Source organism: Macrobrachium nipponense, chromosome 15 (genome assembly GCF_015104395.2).
Source record: "Macrobrachium nipponense isolate FS-2020 chromosome 15, ASM1510439v2, whole genome shotgun sequence".
Lineage (NCBI taxonomy): Eukaryota > Metazoa > Arthropoda > Malacostraca > Decapoda > Palaemonidae > Macrobrachium > Macrobrachium nipponense.
The window spans coordinates 8,884,065-8,905,344 of NC_087208.1; the positions used below are offsets into that span (position 1 = coordinate 8,884,065).

At 44.8% G+C, this 21,280-nt stretch overlaps 1 protein-coding gene across 1 annotated transcript in view; it reads left to right on the forward strand.

The window, feature by feature from the left end:
* The window catches only part of LOC135226994 (A-kinase anchor protein 10, mitochondrial-like), a 586,899-nt gene that overhangs the window by 199,089 nt on the left and 366,530 nt on the right, over positions 1-21,280 (forward strand). The gene's annotated exons all lie outside the window — the stretch shown is intronic.

Sequence of the window (21,280 nt, forward strand, 5' to 3'; positions counted from 1 at the left end):
ACATTAAGTAGGGTAGTCTGGTTTCGGCGAGTCGGGCAGTTTTTGGGGAAGGACTTAAGCTAGCATCATTTTTCTGTATGAGGTAGCGGGTAACTCCTCTGCCGGAGTCAGACTTACGGTTTACGAGTCAGTTGAGGTTTTTTCTCTATTGGGTTCCTTCATTGATTCGTCTGGTAAGGGTTACGAATCATGAGGCTCGTATTTGGAGGATACCTTTTACAGCCACTCTGTGTGGATGTGGTGAGAGTTGATGGGTGTTTCTCTGAGCCTGGACTGTTTGATAACCTCTTCACTTTGGTTTCGAGGGGGTTTGCATACCAGACTAACATTTCTGAGGGTTATGCTATGTTCTTGGCGAGGAGAGGAGGGACTATTGTTAAATCATTGCCTCAGCGCTATCCGGACACTCATAAGGATGGGTTCTTAGTCAATCCAAGGGCGCAAGTATGCGGAGGGCTACCCTTTGGCTTCCAGAGGAATGTTTCGCTGTCGGCGATTGTGTGTGGTTATTTGAGAGTCGTCGTGGTTTTTCACAACACCGTACCTTAAGGAATTTCAGTTCCTTTAGAGAGGTTACTCTCGGGGTCCTGTCGTTGCGGTAACTCAGTTTTATAGTTGGCTTGGTAGAGTTGGGGTGTTAGAAGTTTAGGGAAGCAGTGATAGTCTAAAGGAACTTAAGGGTGTTAGAAGTTTAGGGAGGCATTGATAGTCTAAATGAACTTTATGGTGTTAGAAGTTTAGGGAGGCAGTAATAGTCTAATGAATTCTAGTGTTTCTGTTGGTCAAGCTTAGACAGTGTGTTTTGTCCCTTAGGCCCTTGAGGTTAGGCAGATCCCGATGGTCATGTTGGAATAACTACTACTTCTTCAGCACAAGTCATCTACATCAGTGAGCAGTAGAGAACTGAAGGTCCTGCACACTCAACTTCTCCTCCATACATGAGAGGCTACATAGCCACATGGGAGGTTCACCATTTCCCCTCCATACATGAGAGGTATAGAATACCACATGGGAGGTTCTTCAGACTCAGGCGGTACCTAGGACTCGACACCGACGGTATGGTACTTCCTATGCAAGCATCCTCACTTATCACATGGGAGGTACTTCTGACTCAGATAGTACCTTAGACTCAACACTGACATTGAAGTACTTTCTTTGCAAACATCCTCACCTACTGAACTGGACAACCAGGTGAGGAGATTTGTTTTTACCTCCATGAATAAGAAGTATAGCTTATCACATGGGAGGTACTTCTGACTTAGACAGTACCTTAGATTCAACACTGATGTTGAAGTACTTTCTTTGCAACATCCTCACCTACGAGTTTAGATAACTAGGTGAGGATACATGCTTTTATACATGCTAGGTTGCTTATGAGTTACCTGCGTATGTTCCGTGGACAGGTCGGGCTGAATGAGATTGACCCCGCCTCCGACTAAATGTTGTTAATCGGGCTAATTCAGGTGTTCAGGGAGTGTATTGCAATATGAAGTTTTCATAATAAAACTAATATTGTAATACTTACCTGAACACCTGAATGATTCCCACCCTCCTCCCCACTTCAGTTTGATAGTGAATGATTTAATTGAGGAATGAGGAGACAGGCCACTGGTGGCCGGTATTTGCGGCAGCGTTGTCAACGGTAACACAGGTAACTCATTTGACTAGATTTTACCTGCAGCATTGGTAACGCTGACAGTTAAAATTACCCACTTAGTGGGTAAATATGTGGGGATATAGTTCGGGCTGGTCAGTGACCAGGGCTAATTCAGGTGTTCAGGTAAGTATTACAATATTAGTTTTATTATGAAAACTTCATTTCTATTCTTTATTCTATCTTTACCTAATGGAGATACCGAGTTACTGACAGCTATAATGAAACATACGTATACGTAACGTAATAATAAAACAGAAGAAGAATTCTAAAAAATATGTATTTGTTGGCAGTCTGATTTATTTTATATTTTATGATATCTAATTCACAATTTTTTTATTAAATGTATTGCATGTACTCATTTCAAATAATTATTAAGTAACCATTAACTATAATAAAAAAAAAAAAAAAAAAGCTTCCAAACATCTGTTTACATCCAGCACTTACGAGTATCGAACGATCGACAAGCAATCACTTTACACAGTAAGCCATAAATTTTCATTATCTCTCTCCAACTACTGAAACTACCAAACAGTATAATAACCATTCATTTTTATTCTTTATTCTATCTTTACCTAATGTTTTTTTTTTTTTTTTTATTAAATGTATTGCATGAATAAGTTTTTCAATTTACAGCATCCTTTTACCAATAGAATACTTAAAGCACAAAGGGTAGATGCTGACCAATAGGAGAGCAGGACCTTATGGGGTGACTAGCATCAGGAACCAATGGGAGAGCGGGAGGATGGTGGCGAGTTTACTCAGTTGGCGGCGCGGGAGTTTCAAAATTGTTCTTGGTGGTCTGGCGAATCTCGGGACTTTACAGCAACAACCTTTTGTAATCTTGAAAACTTTTTCGGGGGGGGGTATGTAGAGCAGTAAAATTTTTCGCATTGGCTTTCGTATCTCGAGTTTTTCGTAAGTAGAGCCTTTCGTATCTCGAGGTACTACTGTATTAGGTTCTTTTCTAAATCCATTAAGAAAACGTCTTTGAGGGGCCCCTCTAGCATGTGAGGATGCCGTTCTCTGCACTAGTGTAGGAACCAGACTTCCAATGTTTTGGGAAGTTTGGCAGAAAAAAGGGCCAGAACCTTAGATTTTCAAGTTTCTGAAGGAAGGCTACGTTATCCCCTTCCTCAGGAAGCCTCCCTTAGTCAGCACATCTTAACGGTTTATTCAAGAGAATCTGAGAGGTTTTCAGCTCTAGAGGACAAAGTAACTTCTCTTACAAGAAATGGGGGGATCTACAATTGTCTCTTTATATTCCCCAAGTCATCAGGGGGCTGGAGGCCCATCCTGGATGTCAGCACCCCAAATGTCTTTGTCGTAAAGACAAAGTTCAAGATGGAAACAAACCAAACAGTCTTGTCGTCCATTCGCCCGGGAGATTAGAAGTATGCGTCCCTCTTCAGGACGCATACTTCCATGTTCCAATTAACCACAAGTCAAGGAAGTATCTCAGGATTGTATTCGAAGGGAAGATTTTTCAATTTCGCGCCCTTTGCTTTGGGGTGACGACGGCGCCTCAAGTATTTACCAGGGTAATAGCTCCCATTGCAAAGTGGCTCCTCCTTCAGGGGATACAAATATCCTTGTATTTAGATGACTGGCTCCTAAGAGCCCAGTCAGAGAGTCGGTGTGTGGAGGACCTCAGGAAGACTTCTCTTTAGTACAGGAGTTAGGAAACCACATAAACTTCCAGAAATCTCAGTAGACTCCCACTCAGGAGATTCAATATTTGGGAATGATCATAGTGACTCAGAGTTTTTGGGTTTTCCGACCCAGAAAAGAGTAGATTCTTGCAGAAGAAAGATACAAGAAGTTCTGGTCTTTAACGAGCGCTCGTCCAACTATTGGATTAGTGCTGGGGTGCTTTTCATCAAAGCAATTTGTGTCACTCAACAGGCTACATCTCAGACCCCTGCAGTGCTATCTAAAAGTGAGCTGGAACTGGAAGGAGCTTCCAGACTCACATGGGTTTCCTAAAAGTCCTTCTTTGGTGGAATTCACAGAAGAGACTGTTGGAAGGCAAGTCTCTCTTTCAACTGAACCCCGACCCGAACTTCTTTTCAGGCGCATTGAACCTAGGATGGGGAGTGCTTTTAGGGCAAAGTAAAATCTCAGGAGTATGGTCCCTAGAGCAAAGGTCTCTGCATATCAATGTGAAAGAGCTAAGGGCAATACACCCGCATCAGAAGTAGAAAGCAAGACCATAGTGGTCTATGCGGACAACACGACTGCTCTCTCGTACGTCAAGAAGCAAGGAGGGACGCGGTCTTTCTCCCTTTACGAAGTGGCAAGAGACCTCCTCATTAGGACAGAACAAAACAATACGCATCTAGTCACCAGGTTCGTCCACAGGAAGCTAAACATTTTAGTGGATGAGCTAAGTCGTGGGGGACAAGTCCTGCCGACGGAATGGATGTTGGATCTTTTGGTCTGCTTGGATCTTTGGAAACTGTGGGGAAAACCGGCAGTAGACTTGTTTACCACATCTCGGAACCATCATCTCACTGTTTTGTTTGCCAGTTCCAGGCCCACAGGTGTGGGCAGTGGATACTTTTCTTCTGGACTGGTCGGACAAGGAACTGTATGCTTTCCCTCCATTCAGCCTGATAAGGCAAGTGCTGAACAAGTTCCTTGTACACAGCAACGTATGTCTGATCTTGGTGGCCCCCTTCTGGCCATCAAAGGAATGGCTCCCCAATCTCGTAGATCTTTTGGTGGACTTTCCGAGGCTGCTTCCTCAAAAGAAGCAGCTACTCAGACAACCACATTTCCACAGATTCCACAAAAAAACCTGTCTAATGTGGCTCTGACAAGATTCAAACTGTCCAGAAACTCCTTAGAAAGAAAGGGTTTTCTAAGGGAGCTTCAGAGGCTATCTCCATGTGTAGGAGATATTCTAGCAACATGTATCAGAATTAGTGGAGAATCTTCAGAGAGTTGTGTAAGAATTCCAAACCTTTCGGCAGTACTTAACTTAGCTGCGGCGATAGCTTGGAATTCCATGACGAATAGATAAATCCAAAATGGAAAGCACAAACACAGAGCTCAAAATTTCATGTGCGTGCGAGATGTCGCTAACGAAAAGGATGGCCACGAGAGGTGCTGTTGTCGGCGTGGGTGGGTGTGTAGTAGTAGTTGCTGGCGCCGGCTGTGTACCAGCTCTCTCGGGGAGGGGGATTTTGGTGAAGGAGAATTCTAAATGACAAGAGGTCCGTGGTAGTGGTCTCACTCGCCCCAGTACCATACCGACACCCTCTTTTTATTTAGGGTGAGCGAGTCAGGATACTCTGACATCCCCCTCTTTTATTTTTCTCTGGTAATGTTAGTATCATTTACCTAGAAATATGAACTAAAGGGATATATTTCACAAAGCGACACGGACTGAGCCCAGAAATAGCTGATTCCTTGCTTCATTTGAGGTCAGTAAGAAACTTTTTCCTCTACTATCAAGGGCTATAGGGCCATGTTAGCATCGGTGTTCCATCACAGAGACTTGGACTTGTCCTCCAACCCAGATATCTCTGATATTATTAGATCGTTTGATACTTCTTATCGTAAAGATTCTCCCATGGTGCTTTGGAATCTGGATATTGTGTTAAAGTTGTTGTCTGGGCCTTGTTTCAAACCTATGCATGAGCTTAGTCTGAGGGACTTGACTAGAAAAACTCTCTTCCTATAGCGTTAGCGACTGCCAAAAGGATTAGCAAGATTTGTGCACTTGATAAGAAAATAGGCTTTTTGAAAGGGAATGGTATTTGCTCATATTCCCTGGGGTTTCTAGCCAAGAACGCATCTCCCTCTAATCCCTGGCCTTGCTCTTTTTCGATCCCTAGTTTGACTGAAGTCCTGGGTAATGATGACAAGGAAGAGACTTATGCCCAGTGAGGTCCTTGAAGTACTACCTTCACAGAACTAAAGACATTCGTGGAGATTTTAGCAGTCTTTGGTGTTCTGTAAAAAAACCCTTCAGACCATTAACTGAGAATGCTCTAGCATTTTTCTTAAGAGACGTCGTCTGAGAAACACATTCTTCAATTAAGGAGGATGTTCTCCTGGTCTGCAAGGCTAAAGCTCATGAAATTAGGGCAGTAATAACATCTCTGGCTTTAAAGAGAAGTTTAGCTCTTACTTCTAGTGTTGTTAGGAAAGGAAGTGTAGGAAGCAGCCCTTTGTTACGAACCGAGAGAGGTCCGCTTCAGGTTCAATATGAAATAAAGAAAAAAAAAAAATTCAACACCAACAGTTGAAACTATGGATACGAATATAGAAAGAAACACTAACACAACAAAGGTTTATTTACAAGCTTACTAACAAGGATAAATGCAGAATGGTATCTCCTATTTACATAAAAAGGCAAAATCTTACAATGCGTGAACTGGGGAAACAGTGAGGTAATCCAAATACTGGCTGGCCAGTTTTTCGACTCGAAGCGATGGCTTCACAAAAGGAGAACTGCGATTGCAGACGTCTTCTTGACTCCGTATTGCAGAAAATAATGTCTATTCTTGATACTCAAAGGGCAGGAGCCTCTCTAAACCTCTTGCAGAACGTTTCTTCTCTGAAGTTTTGCTCTGTCGAAATGCCTCGGGTCGTCCACTCCTGACGACGACTTGACCAGATTCGACCAAACTCTCTCGAGTGACTTTTCCTCTCTGATCCTTTCGTCCTTCTTCTCTTATCTCTCTCTGATGATCTCTGCTGCTGATCTCTCACTGATAATCTGATCTGTGGCTCTTACTGATGATCTCGGATCTCCGTGACTAACTGATGATCTCTTACCCTGTGACTAACTGATGATCTCTTGCTCTGTGACTAACTGATGATCTCTGCTTTCTCCTACTTCGTCCGTCGTATTTATACGGCATCCTGGGGGCGGGGCCTGTGGTGAACGTCACAGACTCCCGAGATTACCGGAACGATTTAGAAGTTTCTCGATGAAGAATTTCTCGAAGATGCGTTTTCCTTTCCTTTATCTTTCTTTGCTATACAGCAATTGCCATTACACGTCCCCCCCAAAAAGAGAAAAAAATGAAATCAACTGATTTAATTTTTTTCTAAAGAGAAACAAGAATTAAACAGCAGGGGAACAATTCTGCATAAAGCTTTAACACTTTTCCATTCACTCACCCACTCGTGCCAAAACAGAAAACGGTCATTAGGCTACTCATTCTGAAAAATCTCTAGAGAGCTAACTGCTATAACATTATCCTTCTCTCTTACTTTTTCCGTTTTCTGAACTCTGATTAAAACTTTGAAAGGCTAAAACACCTCTTGCGCTTTCTCAAAACTAATTTCTCTCAGTAACACTGTCACATAGAACACTGGAGGTGGCCAAGGTGCGGGGTGTTCTTTATAATTCTGAAGGAAGTTTACATTCATTGACTTTGCTCTACTCTTACCCACATTAATTACATTATGCATATATCCCCTCTTCTCTAAAACTGGAAAATTACCTTCGAACTTATAAGATAAAGAGGAGCCTTCTTTCTGGCTTACCCACCTTTCAAACTTTTACTAGTCAAATTTCTGTTTCAGCGCTGTAAGATTGCCTTAGTTGCCTCAGCGCTTGGCATAACGCCAAAAATCTGTGTACAAAAATCTTTTGTTAGCCATCGTTATTGTCCTCGCTACAAAGGTCCCACTATGTTATAGGCGCTACATGGCTTTTCCGCCACGCTGTTACATGATAAGGTTTGTATTTCTCATGCTGAGAAAGTAGTTAAAGATAGGAAGAGGAAGGCAGCTCTACTGTTGCGTCTTCTTCTGAAATGCTACAACTCTCACATCACTTCTCATTTTAGGCCAAAAGTATGCCCTACTAATAGACCAGAAAGTTTTATTTACTCCTAAATGTCCTTGCTCATCATGTGCTAACTTCAAAACTAGTTCACGAAGCTTCCTAGGAACCACTAATTGTTCTGTGATTTCCCCTTTACTACTGGACTTTGGACTAACATAACAACACAAAACTTCATCCTTTAAACAAAAAGTTTCCTTATACACATCATCAAGATCATCATCCAGCTCATATTAAAAAATTTGGGTTAGTGTCTCATCCTCTGTCTGTAACTTGACTAGCTCATCTTTATCCAAAATGTTAGAGCCTAATTCATCACTGTAACTAGTACTAGATACCGGTACGTTTACTACTACGCCTCCCCTTGGCTATCACTGTCAATGATAGAGTTAGGTTTCTCAGCCACACTCATGCCAAGATCAACCTCGCTACCTCTATCACACTCATTCGAATCCATGAACTTACTCACGTTCGAATCCACGAACTTACTCACATTCGAATCCACGAACTCACTCTCGTTCAAATCCACGAACAAATTATGACCGTAGTGCGTGTCTGTATCTAAACCCGACCTAGTTACTACCATTTCAGGCACTGGAATATCCCTCACAACAGGACTCACATTCTTGGATAAAGCTAAGTCGTTACCGACAATAATGTCAACGCCATCCACGGGCAAACTGTCAACAACTGCCAGTTTCACTTCTCCTGACACTACCTGACATTTTAAATTCAACTTCAACAATGGACAAAGAACACAAGTGTTAGGAAATCAACCTAACATGACTTTTTCTTCCAAATTGATTTGAGTGAACTGGGGAAACAGTGAGATAATTCAAATACTGGCTGGCCAGTTTTTCGACTCGAAGCGATGGCTTCACAAAAGGAGAACTGCGATTGCAGACGTCTTCTTGACTCCGTATTGCAGAAAATAATGTCTACTCTTGATACTCGAAGGGCAGGAACCTCTCTAAACCTCTTGCAGAACGTTTCTTCTCTGAAATTTTGCTCTGTCGAAATGCCTCGGTCGTCCAGTCCTGACGACGACTTGACCAGATTCGACCAAACTCTCTCGAGTGACTTTTCCTCTCTGACCCTTTCGTCCTTCTTCTCTTATCTCTCTCTGATGATCTCTGCTGCTGATCTCTCACTGATAATCTGATCTGTGGCTCTTACTGATGATCTCTGATCAGCTGATGATCTCTTACTCTGTGACTAACTGATGATCTCTTACTCTGTGACTAACTGATGATCTCTGCTTTCTCCTACTTCGTCCGTCGTATTTATACGGCATCCTGGGGGCGGGGCCTGCGGCGAACGTCACAGACTCCTGAGATTACCAGAACAATTTAGAAGTTTCTCGACAAAGAATTGCATCAGAAGTCGCGGCTTTTCTTACAACACTTCGGCGCCTGTTGCGTTCCACAACACTCCTGCCGATTCTAGAACAACCGCGAGAACAGGCACCTCCAACACATGCGCGAATGCCTTTGTGCTATAGAATTTCTCGAAGATGCGTTTTCCTTTCCTTTAGCTTTCTTTGCTATACAGCAATTGCCATTACACCCTTCATAAAATATTTTTCTCTGTGACACAAGGTGAGAGGTTTTATGGGAAGCCTGAAGGTATGAAGTACCTGGAGTACCCTTCAGTCCTTTGATAGGGTGTTGGTGGATATTTTATTATTTTGGCTATAGGTAATAATCATTTCTGGTGATATATTGGTACTGAACCCTGGGCAGGGGCAATTATTGTTGATCCTTTTTTAGCCATTCCCCATAAGGGGGTAGTGCTGTCAGTGCACCTTATTCGGTGCAATGTAGACGTTACTCAAGGTTCTTTGCAATTCTTTCTTCCAACTTACTGTCCACCCTCTACTAATAATTGTTTTTTATAGTGCAACTGTGAGGCTTTCCTCCTGTTACACCTTTCAAACCTTTTACTGTCAATTTCTGTTTCAGCGCTGAATTGCCTTAGTTGCCTCAGCGCTTGGCATAACGCCAAAAATCTGTGTACAAAAATCTTTTGTTAGCCATCGTTATTGTCCTCGCTACAAAGGTCCCACTATGTTATAGGCGCTACATGGCTTTTCCGCCACGCTGTTACATGATAAGGTTTGTATTTCTCATGCTGAGAAAGTAGTTAAAGATAGGAAGAGGAAGGCAGCTCTTACTGTTGCGTCTTCTTCTGAAATGCTACAACTCTCTTATCAGGTAGGAATCAACAAACATTTTAACTAATGAACCAAAGAAAAACTTCTTTAAGTTTTCTTCTGAAGATTGAAAAAGAAACCCACAAAATCACTTTGTAACTTGTTTACTTCTAATTATTTACATTTAATTTTACTCCACACTCGAGTACTTTCAGGCCCTATCGGTGGCCCATTTTCAAGAGATGTTTGGGATGTCAGGCTGACATCCCAAACATCTCTTGAAAATGGGCCACAGATAGGGCCTGAAAATACTCGAGTGTGGAGTAAAATTAAATGTAAATACTTAGAAGTAAACAAGTTACAAAGTGATTTTGTGGGTTTCTTTTTCAATTTTAACTAATGTTGGCAAAGCTTTTCTATTCTCAGTAGATGCATTTTATGAATCTTTGGTAGAATTATCCATGCTTCCCTCTGTCCTGCAATGTGTGAATCAGCTATATAATTACAGGGGAAGTTTTATAATTAAAAATGACATTTTTATGATAAAATGAATTTTTAATAATACTTACCCAGTAATTATATAATTGGAGCCCACCCTCCATCCCCTAGCATGGATTCCTGTTTACGAGCATAAACAAATTGAGCTAATTTCCGTGTTGTTCCCCTCTCTTGCCCCAAAAGTGGGCGGGGGACTGTTACCTAACCAAGGCAAATTGATCTGCAAATTTCGGGATTTTAACTGCCGGCAAGTGAAACTCTTAGCTATATAATTACTGGGTAAATATAATTAAAACTTTATTTTATCATAAAAATGTCATTTTTTTTCATCTTCCTCAGGGATGAGAAAGGACTCTCTCTCCCTCTCTGCTGTCAGGGGCTGCAGAGCAGCATAGGTTTGGTGTTACGTCTGAAAGGTGTAGACATCTCTTCATCTTGGAAGATTTCCTTGTTGTTCAGGGGTTTCAAGCAAACCTGTTTTCCTAAGGAACTCAAGCCTCCTGCATGGGATGTTTCACTTGTCCTAAGAAGCCTCACTCGAGCTCCATTCGAGCCCTTGCGTTATTAATCAGACAGAGATCTGACTCTAAAGACATTTTTCCTGTTGGCCTTGGCTTTTTCAAAGAAAGTGGGGAAGTTTCATGACCTGAGTTATAATGTGAAACATACCAGGGGTTGGTTGGGGGTCGGTGACCTTTGAGTTTGTCCTGGAATTCATGGCCAAAATCCGTCGGTACATGACAGATTTGCCTCTCTTTTTTTTTTATGTCATTGAATGACTTTGTAGACAATGACCCACAGGAGCTCTTACTTTGTCCTGTCAGATCCCTAAGATGCTACCTTTAAAGGACTCATCATCTGAGACCTAGATGTCGTAGACTTATTGTCAGCACTGGTCATACTGGTCATTCCAGGAAAGAGGTTTCAAAGAACACTATTTCATTTTGGATAGGTGAGGCAATTAAGCAGGCTTATTCCTCTTTTGATGGTTCTTTCACTGAGTCTATGCAGGCTAGAGCACATGACGTCAGAGGTATAAGTTCTTCTCTGGCATTTAAGAAAAATTTTGCTGTTCATAGAATTTCGAGCACTGGCTCCTGGTTGCGCCAGTCCATGTTCACTTCATTTTACCTGAAAGACGTTGCTCACAGATCTTTGGACATGTTTTCCTTAGGTCCTGTGGTGGCTGCCCAACAACTTGTGTAATTCATCCATTGCTCCTAATGGGGTAGTTTGTATCTTACTATGATGATTGTGGGGAAGAGAGAACGAGTGAATTGGCTGGTCTCTTTCTTTCTCTTTGTTCCTTTCTTCTTCCTACCTGTGGGTTGAGGAATATACACAGTCATGTGCTGGACTGGTCTGATACAGGTGAGTAAGTTAGCCATACTGAAAGATGGTTTGTTTATGTTTTTTGAAATACTAAACCCTCCATTCAGTAGCAAAATACTCCTCTCTCCATAGCAAGGGGGAGTGGGGAGTGGTAACAAACCCCTGTGAGTATATGGTTTGTTACTTTAACAGTCAGAATTTTCTTTGGTTCCCTGGTTGCAATGAATCCGCTCATGTATATCATTGTAGTTCAACCCAGATAGCTGATTTGTTAGATATAAGTTTATCTTCTCACAGGCACGAGACCACCTTCTCTAGAACTCAGGTGGGTTAACTCCCAGCTGGTTTAGGATACTTTTACCTTCCATCAAGTATAAGTCTATCCTATTGTTAAGACCGAAGGTTATTTCCGCATGTGAACAAATGACAAATTTTTAAATAAATTTGTATTTTTCATAGCTAACAAACCTGAGGTCTTAACGTTTACTGCCCACCTCTAGCTGCCCCTCTCTTTATTATACTTCCTGGATTGGGGAAAGACTGAATACGTCACGAGGCAGTGTGCAGTCTCTGACCAGCTATCACCTCATATGCACAGAAGTTGCAGCTCTCACAGACTCTTTGCTTTCAATATTTGATTTTTTATAACTGGTTACCAGCTAGCACTTGGAAAATATCCTATTATGATGACCTCAGGTTTGTTAGCTAATTTGTTTACCTTAATTAAACTGGTTTCCAAAATAAGGGATGATAAGTACTTTAATTTCAATACATTATGACAAATTTTTTAAACAACTTTTATGGGCTAACCATTGCAACGGCAGCACTAAATTTCCACATTATGCTTATTGACTTGCAGTTTACCCTAGTAGAGTGATGATAAAGGGGAAAATTATAAGAAATGTTGTAAGAAGCATTATTACTATGCACTGTAGCTGCTGCTAAGTAGGTATTTCTGAGTATGAAATTCAGTTTTTATTTTAGTGTCTTACCAAGCAATTACAGGCAGTCCCCGGGTTACGAAGGGGGTTCCATTCTTGAGACGCGTCGTAAGCCGAAAATCGTCGTAAGCCGGAACATTGTCAAAAATCCTAAGAAAACCTTACTTTTAATGCTTTAGGTGCATTCAAAACTATGTAAACTGCATTCTTATTGCATTTTTCATCAAAAAAAACCTTTAAATATTGATTATTTTGCATTTTTGGTGTCATATTTCATCTGCCAGATCAGCATTTGTAGGTGTCGTAACTCTGGAACATGCGTCGTAACCCTGGAACATGCGTCGTAACCCTGGAAATAATTTCTGATGAATATAATTGAAAAGCGTCGTAACCTCGGAACGTCGTAAGCCGAGACCGTCGTAACCCAGGGACTGCCTGTACATAGCTGTAGGTTCCTACCGCAGCAGAACAAAAATTCAAATTTTGCAGTTGCACTCCCATCGCTAGTGCAGGTGACAGGTATCTCGCACTTCCAGACTCCAGTAAGAACGTACCGCACACCTCAGTTCGTTTTCTGCTGGCTCCTGAGTAACATTGGTAGTCTTAAACAGACATTTCGTCATCTTGTTGGATGCTTGATTCACTTCTGCGTGATTGTGTGAAGTATTCTATTCTTTGTGGCTATTTCATTTAGCATTGCTTATATGATTCAGTTTTTGCTGTCATGTCAGATTCTAGTTCATCTAGAGTTAGGTTTTGCATTGAAGGTTGCAGAAATAAGCTAGTTAACCCCAGCGGCGTTCGGGAGTGAGCGCTGAAGCGGAAAAAGTTTTTTTTGTACATGCAACTTCCCCGGCAGATATATACTTAGCTATAGTCTCCGACGTCCCCAACAGAAATTCAAATTTCATGGCACTCGCTACAGGTAGGTCAAGTGATCTACCCTCCTGCCGCTGGGTGGCCGGACTAGGAACCATTCCCGTTTTCTAATCAGATTTTCTCTGTCGCCGGTTCCAGCAACACCGTTGTTGGTTCCTCCTGACCTGATTTTCGTATTTCGTTTGCCGTTGATCTTCTTGGACTGTCTTTTGGTGAAGTATTGGATCGTTGGCTTGGCATACGTTATTGTGGATTGTTTTTGGATTACGCTTTTGGATTTTTCTTATAATGTCAGACTCTGCTAATGTATATAGAGTGTGTGTGAATGAAGGATGTAAGGTGAGGCTACTGAAGGGTTCGGTAGACCCTCACACTGTATGCATGAGGTGTCGGGAGAATGATTGTTCATTGACTAATCCTTGTAAGGAATGTGAGGGTCTAAATGAGGAAGGATGGAATTCTCTATCTTCTTATTTGAGGAAGTTAGAGAAAGATAGAATTAGGAAGGCTTCTTCCAGAAGCGCTAGTAGGTCTCGTTATAACGAGCCAGTTGAGGGAAATTTAGTTCTTATTCCAAATGTAGTTCTAGCATCCTCTCCTACAGTTTCAGCTCCTTCTCCCTTCACCGAACCTGTGGATTCGTAGATGGGTAATATGAAAGCCGCTTTACGTAGGATGGAGCTTCAAATGCTTGCTTTGCAAGGCAAGAGTGCTGTGTCTAGTGAGTGCAGTGTTCCCAGTGCAGTGGAGGGGGCGTCTGATTGGCTCCGCAACGCTCCCAGGTCTAGACCTCTTCCAAACTACTAGGCCCAGTGGAGGAGGAATGTTAAAAACCGTAAGGAGGATGTGGAGAATCCCCACCGGTCAGGCGTCCCTTCGGCAGGATCTGTTGTTGCTTCCCAGACTGCCAGGGATCGCCACAGTAAAGGCATCTTAAAACAGTGCTTTTCATCTTCTGATTTGGCTTCTCCTAAGCGCGGATGGAGTTCGGCTGAGGAGTCGCGTCCCTTGAAGAGGTCCTGGAAGGCTCCCAGCAGTATGTTGGACTCCAGCCCGGAGCGGTTCCCAAAGGAGTCTCCTGCGGACAGGAAGAGAGCCAGGAGAGCCCCAGTCAGCCCTGCTCCTAGTGCGGCGCTTCCTTCCTCTTCTAAGCCTCTTTCGCCTTCTTTGGAAGCGGACCAGGAGAGTTCTACCAAGAGGATCCTGATCAATCTGCAAGAACAGATTTCGTCGTTGGTGGGCACTCTGGTTAGAGATCCTCCTCGCAGGAAGGACGTCTCTCTTCCTGTTAAGAAGTCTAAGCTCCCTCCTCGCAAGAGGAGCGCCTCTTGAGACAGGAGTTTTTCTCCGAGAAGCTCCAAGCACCTCTCCCCTGTTAGGCGCTCTCGTCCTGGCAAACACGATTCTCCAGACAGGAGTTTTTCTCCTGACGTATGCGCCTCGCCTCGCAGCCGCTCTTCTCCTCTTAGAAGCGACTCCCCTCGCAGGCGCGCCTCTCCTAGCAAGCTCTCGACGCCGACCAGGCGCACAGCGCCAGACAAGTGCGCGGTACCAGCCAGGCGCGCGGTGCCAACCAGGCGCTCTTCGCCAACTAAGTGCTCTCCTTCCTTCAGCCGCGCCTCTCCTTGCAGACGCGTTTCTCCTGTTAGAAGCGCCTCTCCTCACAGGCGCTCCTCCCTTAGCAAGCTCTCGATGCCAGCCAGGAGTGCGGTGCCAGCCAGGCGCTCTTCGCCAACTATGCGCTCTCCTTCCTTCAGCTGTGCCTCTTCTTGCAGGCGCACCTCACCGGACACCAGACGGCCTTCTCCAGTCAGACACTCGGCTTCCTTTAGAGGTGGTTTTCCTCACAGGCTTGCAGAGGAAAAAGCCTTATCACACGAAAGGATTCGTGTCGGGTTAGGAGAGGACTTCGAAGAAGTTTCAGAGGAGGAAGCTCCAAGAGTAGCAGCGCTTTGTGACTACAACACTTTGGCGCCCCTGCTGGTACAAGAATTCGGGGATTCTCTCAGCCCAGCTGCTCCTCCCTCTCCTCGGTCTCTGTTCTCCAGCACAAAGACAGCGAAGAGTTCCTCCTTCTTAAAAATGTGCCCTACCATTTCGATGAAGAAAGCTCTGCAATCAGTAGGGGATTGGTTCAAGTCGAAAGAAGAGGCAGGGAAGACAGTTTTTTCTTGTCCTCCCTCCAAGCTCTCAGGAAGGCAAGGAATATGATATGAGACTGGAGAGCCGATGGGGTTGGGACTCCCATCTTCAGCTGAGGCAGACTTCTCTACCTTAGTAGATTCCGCAAGGAGGCATTCTCTTCCCACGGCCAAGACAACGTGGGGAATGACGGAGCTGGACCATTTCCTCAAGGGACTCTTCCGTGTACTGGAAGTGTTTAACTTTTTAGATTGGTCCCTTGGGGCATTGGCCAGGAAAACTCTCGATCCAGAGTTTTTAGGACCTGAGGTTCTGAACAGCATTTTGTCCTGCATGGATAAGGCAGTCAGGGACGGATCGGGGGAGTTAGCTTCTCTCTTCGGGGGAGGAGTCTTGAAGAAGAGAGCGGTTTATAGCTCTTTTCTGATGAAATCCGTATCCCCGGTCCAGAGGGTGTCCTTGCTTTACGCCCCTCTTTCCAGCCAATTGTTCCCTATCAAGTTGGTGAAGGATATTTCTCACTCCCTGACGGAGAAGGCGACTCAGGATCTGTTGGTGCAGTCTGCACGGAAGGCGAGACCAGCTGCTTCCTCCGTCAGGAAGGAGAGTCTTCCCACTCAAGCGCCCTTTCAAGGGGGCCCTTCTCTCAGAACCTCTTTCAGAGGAAGAAGACCGGAAAAGCGTGGTAGGTCCTCTATCAAGCCCTTCAAGAGGGCTAAATAGGATTCTAGTCCTCCAGACATCAGTAGGTGCCAGACTTCTCAATTTCGCAGAAGCTTGGGCACAGAGAGGAGCGGACAACTGGTCCCTCTCTATTTTGAGAAAGGGATATCTCATCCCCTTCAAGGAAAGGCAGCCCTTGACTTCAACTCCAAGGGAACTTTCAGCCAGATACAAAGACCCCGTTCTGCGGCGAACCCTTCTTCTAATGGTGGACCAAATGCTGGAGAAGGAGGCCATAGAACCAGTTCAGGATCCCCACTCCCAAGGATTCTACAATCGCCTGTTCCTCGTGCCGAAAGCCTCGGGGGGGGTGGAGACCTGTTCTGGACGTAAGCGCCTTGAATCGCTTTGTGGAGAAGAGGAAGTTCTCCATGGAGACAACTACTTCGGTTCTCGCTGCTCTTCGTCCGGGAGATTGGATGGTTTCCCTGGACCTTCAGGACGCGTACTTCCACGTACCGATTCATCATTCCTCAAGGAAGTATCTGAGGTTCATGGTACAAGGGAAGATCTTCCAGTTCAGGGCTTTGTGCTTCGGCCTGTCGACGGCTTCACAAGTTTTCACGGGGCTCATGAAAAATGTAGCTTATTCGGGCCGAGTCGGATATTCGATGTCTGGAGGACTTACGTACAACCTTAATGATGACCCAGTCACTTGGACTACTGGTAAACCTCGAGAAGTCCCAGATGGTCCCCAGCCAGAACCTTGTGTATCTGGGGATTTGGATGGATCCTTGGGGTTTTCGTGCATTTCCATCCCCGAAAGACTCGAACGGGGTATGGAAAAAGTGACAGCCTTCTTAGAGAAAGAGTGAAGCTCCGCGAGGGAATGGCTGAGTCTGCTGGGGACACTTTCCTCGCTGGAACAGTTCTTCTCTCTAGGAAGGCTTCACTTGAGACCCCTGCAATTTTACCTGAAGAAGATGTGGGATCAAAAGTCAGGAGACCTGGCGGACTCCTTCCTGATCCTAGAAGGGGTAAAAGAGGAGCTGAGTTGGTGGTTACCTCCACTCAGATTGAACAAAGGCTTGTCTCTTCTGAAGCCGAACCCGCACCTAGTGTTGTTCTCAGACGCGTCAGAGTCGGGATGGGGAGCAACACTAGGGGCAAAGGAAGTGTCAGGCACCTGGAAGGGGGACCAGGTGAACTGGCACATCAACGTGAAGGAGCTATATGCAGTCATTTCGGACAACACGACGGCTCTGGCATACATATGAAAACAAGGAGGGACACATTCCTTCTCCCTGTACGAGACAGCAAGAACCCTGCTTCTATGGGCAGAGGAGAGAGAGATTACGCTTCTCACCAGATTCGTTCAGGGAGAGAAGAATGTAAGAGCGGACCTGTTGAGCAGGAAAAACCAAGTCCTCCCAACAGAAGTTCTGGAAACTTTGGGGCAGACCACACCTAGACCTTTTTGCCACGGATCGAAACAAGAGGCTGGACAACTTTTGCTCCTCCATAGCGGATCCGAGAGCAATAGCAGTAGACGCTCTCCTCTTAGACTGGTCAGGGATAGATGGTTACGCATTTCCCCCATTCAAGCTTGTGGGGGAAGTAGTGAGAAAGTTCGTTTCCTCTTCAGGAACGAAACTTACCCTGGTCGCTCCTTTTTGGCCCGCTCAAGAATGGTTCACAGAGGTACTGGAATGGACGGTGGACTTCCCCAGATCTCTTCCACTCAGGAGAGATCTGCTCAGACAACCCCACTTCGTGAGGTTTCACAAAAAGCTTTGCGCGATCGCCAGAGCCCGCAGGTCTTCAACCTTGCGAGTATACCAATCGAAGTGGGAAGTTTTTCGGAGATGGTGCAGGTCGAAGAAGCTATCCTCTCCAATACCTCTGTGACCATTATTGCTGACTTCCTTCTCTTTTTAAGAGAAGAATGTAATCTAGCCGTGTCTACGATTAAGGGCTATCGTAGTATGCTATCCGCTGTGTTCAGGAACAGGGACCTGAAGATCGCGGAAGATAAAGACCTGCATGACCTCATCAGATCTTTTGAGACCTTTAAGAGAAAGTGCTCTCAACCTCCTAGCTGGAACTTGGATGTAGTTCTCAAGTTCTTGATATCAAGCAAGTTCGAACCTCCTCATCAGGCATCGTTCAGGGACCTGACTAGGAAGTCACTTTTTCTCGTGGCTCTCGCGACTGCTAAGCGAGTTAGCGAGTTACAAGCTCTGGACGCTAGAGTAGGGTTTAAAGGTGACTCAGCTATCTGCTCCTTTAAACCTTTATTCCTAGCAAAAAATGAGAATCCCTCGAAACCCTGGCCTAGAAGTTTCGAGGTCAAAGGACACTCACCCTTAGTGGGGAGAGAGATAGAAAGGTCCCTATGCCCTGTCAGGACCCTTAAATTTTACCTGCAAAGGAAGAAGAAACTTAAGGGCAGTCTTGAGAGTCTCTGGTGTTCGGTCAGGGACCCTAAAAGGCCCATCTCTAAGAATGCTCTGGCGTTCTTTATGAGAAGTGTCATAACGGAGGCGCATGCGACGTGCAATGCCGAACAGTTTCAGCAAGTTAAAGTGAAAGTGCATGAAGTAAGGGCCATTGCGACATCTCTGGCGTTTCAGAAGAACATGTCTCTGAACGATATTCTGGCCACTACTTACTGGAGATGCAACTCTGTGTTTGCATCTCACTACTTGAGAAACGTAAGAGTAACTTACAATAAGTGCTTCTCGCTGGGGCCCTACGTATCTGCGGATTCGGTGCTGGGACAGGGAGCTGAGACTAATCCTTGCTAGTTTAGTTTAGTTTTTTATTTTTTTTTATTTTGGTGGTGTGTTTTTATGGTTGGTTGAAAGAAGGTTAGGTGGTAACTTCTTTCAATCGTAGTTCTAACTCGGGTTAGATGGTCAGGTGGTCGGGATTGGTTTTTGTGCTCCTTGATAGTGCCAGAGGCAAAGGCTTTGTCATGTAAGTGGGCTAGTCCCCATTGACAAAGATCCTAATAAGGTTCTGTTGCGTAAGCGGGTAAGCCCCCATTGACAAGATCCAGAAGAGCTCTGTGTCATAGGTCACTACCTCGCTGAGGCTCTTGAGGCAAAGCAGACTCATAGACAGTATCCATGAAGTCTTCTGCCCAATCAGGTAAGAACCAAGGTATTTGACCTACAATATATGTGTTGTTTTCCTGTTTATTTCTGTATTTTTAAGCTGTCTTCTACCATCCACCAAGGGTGCCAATCAGCTAAGTATATATCTGCCGGGGAAGTTCCATGTACAAAAATGATATTGTTATGTTACATTAAAGTTTTGTACATACTTACCCGGCAGATATATACGATTAATGGCCCGCCCAGCCTCCCCTCAGGAGACAGGTGGAAGAGAAAATCTGATTAGAAAACGGGAATGGTTCCTAGTCCCGCCACCCAGCGGCGAGAGGGTAGATCACCTGACCTACCTGTAGCATGTGCCGTGAAATTTGAATTTCTGTCAGGGACGTCGGAGACTATAGCTAAGTATATATCTGCCGGGTAAGTATGTACAAAACTTTATTGTAACATAATATCATTTAAAAAAAAAAATCACAGCACGATTAGTTTTCAAGATTAAGAGTTCATTTTTGGCTCCTTTTTTTGTCATTGCCTGAAGTTTAGTATGCAACCATCAGAAATGAAAATAAATATTATCATTTATAAATATTGGAATATATGACAGTGCAAAAAAAAATTTCATTTATAATTGTATACAAATCGCACTGTGAGGAAAACGGTTAAAGCTAATGAGTTAATTTTTTCATTGTATTGTACACTAAATTGCGATCATTTTGGTAAAAACAAATCGTAAAATGATCAAAGCAACAGAGAAAATATTATCACAAAATGATGCATGAATTCGTAATGTGTGGACGTAAAATTTTTTTTGTTCCGATACGTAATACAAACCCTCGGTCCTTTAACAATAGGAAGTAACTAGCGGCAGCTGGAACGGTTGTAAGCTTCGAACAAGGGAGTTCGGTAGTTAACTGCTTGTCCGACAGTGCGCGTGCCTGGGAGGTGAAGAATCACTTTTGCTTTCGGCCGTGTGGTGAGAGGACGTTGTTCGCCATCGCTCTCTGCCCGCTACATCGTCGTATGCTTTTGGATTGTATTTGCCTCTTATACTGGTTTGTTTGGTTGTGAAAGTGAAAATTGTAAGTACCTTTTTCATTTTTTCATCAATTTATTAAAGTGATTATGGATCAAGACATGGAGCTTTCGCCGCGCCCCCCCGATCGCCCATAGAGTGTGTCCCTGGCTGGATGGGCGTAAATGTGGCGGCTTTCGCTCCTTCATAGATGTTGATCCCCATGAATTGTGTACTCGGTGCCGAGGGCGTGAATGCTCTTGGGCCGAGCCATGTCATGTATGTGTTAATTGGTCGGAGGTGTAGTGGGGCTTGTATGAGGGTAGGAAGAAGCGTAGACCTGCCAAGGAGTCGTCGGAAAGCTCTCCAGCGACTCCTTTGGTTACCGACACATCGTCTTCTTTCTTACCCCCTGCTCAGCTCCCGCGTATGGCACCTTCCCCCTTGGGGGGGGTTTCGGAGTCCTTCTCCTCGCTTGATCCGTCGAGTGTGGAGGAGGGCGCCCGTTACCCTGACGTTCAACTGTATTCGGGGTCTTCCGTCCGCTCTGGGTGGGGTTCGTCTCCCCCCAAGCGAGAGGGAACCCCTCATAACTACCTGACTGTTGTTCCGCAGGTGCATCTTCCGTGGGAGACGACCTTGGACAGGTGTGGGCGTCACTGGGACTGCAGGGCATGCCAAGTATCCAGGGGCTTATCCAACGTCTGGCAGGGTCGGGGGCGGTCACCCATGGAGCGGTGACCACCACTACTACCACAATCTCTACCCCTGGGTACGCCGCCCCTCCTCACCTGGTATATACCCCACATGTGATGACGGTGACGCCGACAGCCGCTGTACAAGGGCCGGTCGCTGCCGTACCGAGGAGGGGCGTGCCGCCTCCGCCTGGGTTCTTCATGCTGCAGACCCCAGACTTCTGCTGCCCTAAGAGTTCACCCCTGGACCTGCCACCGGTACCCAGTATGATGGTGGCTGAAAATAAGCCTCCTGGGTTACCTGACTTGCCTGCCGTACCTGCCGCTACCGCTGTTCCTGCTGCGGGCCCTGCCGCTCTTGACACTCCTGCTGTTCCTGCTGTTCCC